The sequence below is a fragment of the Cupressus sempervirens genome, chromosome 2 (assembly GCF_028749045.1).
Source record: "Cupressus sempervirens isolate cs-2001-9-10 chromosome 2, ASM2874904v1, whole genome shotgun sequence".
NCBI classification, from domain to species: domain Eukaryota; kingdom Viridiplantae; phylum Streptophyta; class Pinopsida; order Cupressales; family Cupressaceae; genus Cupressus; species Cupressus sempervirens.
Window position 1 is genome coordinate 169,970,600 of NC_143119.1, and position 4,654 is coordinate 169,975,253.

Sequence of the window (4,654 nt, forward strand, 5' to 3'; positions counted from 1 at the left end):
CTCCTTTTTTTCAACGATTTGGGGATTCATGACTTTTCTCACAATCTCCATATTTGAAGTTTTGACGTTAAAATTTTTCCAAGCCACATGCCTATTTTTTATAACCAACTCACCACTTCCTTTCTTTGTTTTCTCTTTTCATGCTCCTATAGGGGACTTGGAGAGGGAGGAAGCACTGAAATCTCTAGACCAAAAATAATTACCCCCTCTAAGGGTATGCCCTCCTCTTTCATCTTCCTTTTCTTCATTCTAGGGTGATCAACCAGCTCCTCTCTATCTTCATTTTCCTCACACTTGTTCTCCTCATCTATATCCATGTCTTCACCTTCTTTGTTATACTCTTCTTCCCCCTGACTATTAGTTTTGGGCCCAAGGCCCCTGGTAATTTTTCTACATGGAACCTAAGTTGAAGTAGGCATTTTATTATCTTTCACCCTTGCCTTCTTTCCGAATGAGAGATAATCTTCATCCTCGTTCAAGCTTATACTCTGAACCTCTTTTGAATCCAAGGAGAAGTTAGAACTCCTCGTCTCCTCAAAAACATCCCCTGCATGAGCCAAGATTTTATTCTTAGATTAAGCCTTAAAATGGTCATAGATCAAGAGAAGTAAACCCTCATGTAGGGCTAGGTTAGAAGTAGGTTTTCTCTTGTGCTCAAAAATTACGCATGGAAGAATACAAATAAAATAGAAAGAAAACCTTAACCCCATAAAAAAAACTGATTAAGAAAAACAAAATGATGGGTTCTAACCCTATCAAATCTTGTATCTAGAGATATATACTCAATAGTGGCCCTTAACATATACCTCTAAATATTCTTAATCATATCCATCTCATAGTAGGTCTCGCATTTCACCAGTTCCTTTTTCTCTTATGTATTATTGGTGAAATCCTTAACCACATTCTCAGACACCTTTTTATCTCTATAGAACTTTAAACCCCCATCTAGAATTTTAGTAAAAATGTTAAATATAATGTACAATATAAATAAATTGTTATTCTTAGATAGTAAAAAATTATTATATATTTATTTATCAAGAAATAGTATTGTATGTTATATATTTTATATCATGTAAATATATTACTAGCCCTATATCCCCTTCTTTGTCCTAGATACATGTCTTTGTCTTTTTACACTAACATTTTCATTTTCCATCTTCTACTTAATCTTAATTCTAAATAGATTACATAAAAGATCATGTACTGAATTGATTCAATAAAATATGGATACCTTACAATGCCAAATGAAAAATTCTTATAAAGCATTTCCTTCATGTTATTAACTATCCAAAAATACCTTAAGGGAATAACTTCTAACAACTAATTAGTTTATTTTTTATTTACAATAACCTAGCAACTAATGTATTAATGTAAAAACTCCAACATTCCCCCCCTTGTTACAATAATATGAACAAGAGTGGAGGTTACAAGGGTTTTAAACCCAACCCTCTAGATATTTTGATGAAACACCATTACCAATCCTCCCCACACACTCAAAAAACATTGAATTGACTTCACTAGTGTATATCTTAACCAAGAAAGTTAAAGTTGTCTATAAAAATGAATGTTCCCAACTCCCTTATACAATAAGACATATCTCCTTTAGGATTCTATATCTCCTTTAAGTTTTTCTAATGCATCCTCTAGTACTACACATAAGAGACCTTTCTTTTGAAAGTACACATCACCTATGTATGTGTATAATGCCTTCTTGTGTACTTGTAGGTGCACTTTCAATACACCATTTCTAAAACTTTTAAAGTCGCCTCCCATAAAGAACTCTCCAAAATTGTTTCCAATTTGCTTAACCATGTTTCTATGAAGGATAAAGATCAAAGTTCTAATGCAGATGTGAAAGCCCAACGTCTAAACTTTTTATAAAGGAGGGGAACATTCCTATATGAAGTTTCTATTTTGTTATGCTAATGTCTGAAAAAATATACTCGCAGCCAGTGAAGACTTGGTGGTCATGAAGGAAGTAAAAGTCTCAAAAGCCTTTCACATGCGAACAAGAGACAACATCCGCTGAGCTCTGTTTGGAGAGTGAAGAAAAAGCACGCAGTTTGTGACAAAGAAGACATGGTAAATATGTTTGACCAAATGCTGACAACAAGATGTAGAGGCTCCGCGGCCATACAAGAGATGAATCAGCTCGAGTGTCTTGGGGATTGCCATTGAAGACCACAGAAGACCCATGGTCATGTGAAGATAGTTATGATCTGTTCATACACAATATGTTTTACGCAAAACTATGAAATCCCATCAGTAGAGGAATTATGTGATAATGTGTGCTGTTTACCAAGCAACAGCACAAGTGCCATGGTATAATGAACCCAAGCTCGGAGTCGTGTTGCAAGCTATGCAAGAAGTATAGAAGAGAAGTATTTTATCCACAACCATTTTGACTTTGAAGTGAAGTAGCACAAGGATGTAGAGACTGATACTGCACGTATTGTTAGTGTTGAAGTCACACCTTTCAGTGTAAAGAATATGAGCAGCCTTGGGAACCCGAGAATCCACATTTGATAACCTGCAATGCAAACACTAAGCGTTATGTTTCAAGTTCTGATGCTCCCTAGGAGGTAGAGGAAGGTAAAGAGGTCATCTGCAATTATGATGTCGCTTTAAAGGATAGCTCTATGAAATGGGCATCTTGATGGGATACATATCTGCTAATGTCAGATGATCAGATCCATTGGTTCTCCATAATTAATTCGTCGATGATTGTGTTGTTCCTTTCTAGCATGGTGGGAATGATCATGATGAGAACTTTGTATAGGGATATTTCAAAATATAACCTATTGGAGACACAGGATGAAGTCCAAGAAGAAATAGGATAGAAATTGGTCCATGGAGATGTGTTCGGGCCTCCTAGTCACTTTAGCCTGCTTTATGTTTTTATTTCCTGGCTACTCTTCAGCTCGTTTGTATAAGATGTTCAAAGGCACAGAATAAAAAAATATACCCTGAAGTCTACTTTTATGTTTCCAGTTACTTTAGGTTCAAGAAACCCACCATTGAGGATCCAGTGAGCCCAGGAAAATTCCAGAATAGGCTTGGTACATGCAGCCAATTTTCTCCATATTAATTGGTGGCATCTTACCTTTTGGAGCTGTTTTCATTGAGCTATTTTTCATTTTGACTTCCATATGGCTGAATCAGTTCTACTATATCTTTGGATTCTTGTTCATCATCTTTATCACCCTTTTGGTCACTTGTGCCAAGATCACTATTGTTGTCTGCTACTTCTTGTTGTGCACTGAAGATTATCATTGGTGGTGGATAGCATATCCAACTTTAGGCTCATCAGCACTCTATTTGTTTCTCTATGCAATATTCTACTTCTTCCCGAAATTGGAGATCACCAAGCTTGTTTCTGATATACTCATCAGTGAAGATTGATTGAGCTACTCAACACAACTATTCCTAAAAAAAAAGGCAGAGTATTCGAGGCCAATCAGATTTTGGATATGAAGAGTCAAAGAATCCTAATAGTGATGATATTTAGAAGACTGCTGCAATATTCTGAGGAATCTTTTACATTGAATTCATAAAGAATGATAACATTAAAATGGTCAAGGTACTAAAAGTTAAAAGAATAGGATTCGAAAAGAGTGAAGATAGATTACCATTTAGAAATGATTAAAGACTTGGATGAGAAAGAATCAGTTATATTGGTGATTGAAGGGTCATGAAGATGAAAAGGCATTAAATAAGGAATTGGATGAGGATGGAAGGGTCTGGCTTTTTCTGCATACAATCGGAGAGCTAGAGTAGAGGGGAGAGCATTTAGTTTCTAGATTTTCATTCATGCATCTGAGATTGATATTTTGTTATTTGTAATAAATTTGGCTATAAATTGTAAGCAAACATAATCAAAGTATTATGTTTGTTGTGTATAAAATAAGAAAGGTTTTGTTATGAATCAGAGCATTTAGGCATCACTTTTCTGATTACTTTCAATCAGAGTATTGTTATGGTCAGCTTTGAGCACTTTCTTGCATTCTTAGTCAAATGTTGAATGGGTGATAGATCGGAGTACTTTCATCTATTCTTGTTGCAAAGATTCAGATATTTAATTTTCATTTTAATTTCATGTTGCTGCATTTTCATAACTAACAACATTCTTGCATTACCAATCTCGGGGAGTCATAGGATGTGTGAGTTCTCGAAGTTGGCTAGGCTTAACATCTAAAATCTGCTTGAGTTAGTCCTACCTAGGATTAACTTGGTTTCTCCTCTTCTATTCTTAGGTTAAGAACACACCCAGTTAGTTTGGGAAATAAAAAAATTCATTGCATATCATTCTATAAGGGAGCTGTACCTTTCAATTCAGAGGAAAACTATCAACCTCATGATAGATTATCCAACTATTGGCATCTAATTGTTCTTTCAGATTTGGGCGTTTGAGAGTTTATTTAACAAAGAACAATCTGTTTACCAACAATATTTTAAAAATAATCACCCCCTATATGCCTTCTCATGAGATACCTTTCATCTAAAATTCCATCTCATTTAGGTGTGTTTAATGCCTCTTTAAATTCTTGACATACCACCAACCAAAACCAACCCCACCTTTCTTCTTGAAGGGACAATCATGATACTAATCCCCCTCTTCTCTTGAGGGACACAAATATATTAAGTCCACTCTTTT

At 35.2% G+C, this 4,654-nt stretch overlaps 1 pseudogene; it reads left to right on the forward strand.

Moving 5' to 3' along the window:
• The first annotated feature begins 2,675 nt into the window (after positions 1-2,675).
• LOC149571603 (transmembrane 9 superfamily member 7 pseudogene) lies at positions 2,676-3,402 on the forward strand (annotated as a pseudogene).
• The last annotated feature ends 1,252 nt before the right edge of the window (positions 3,403-4,654 follow it).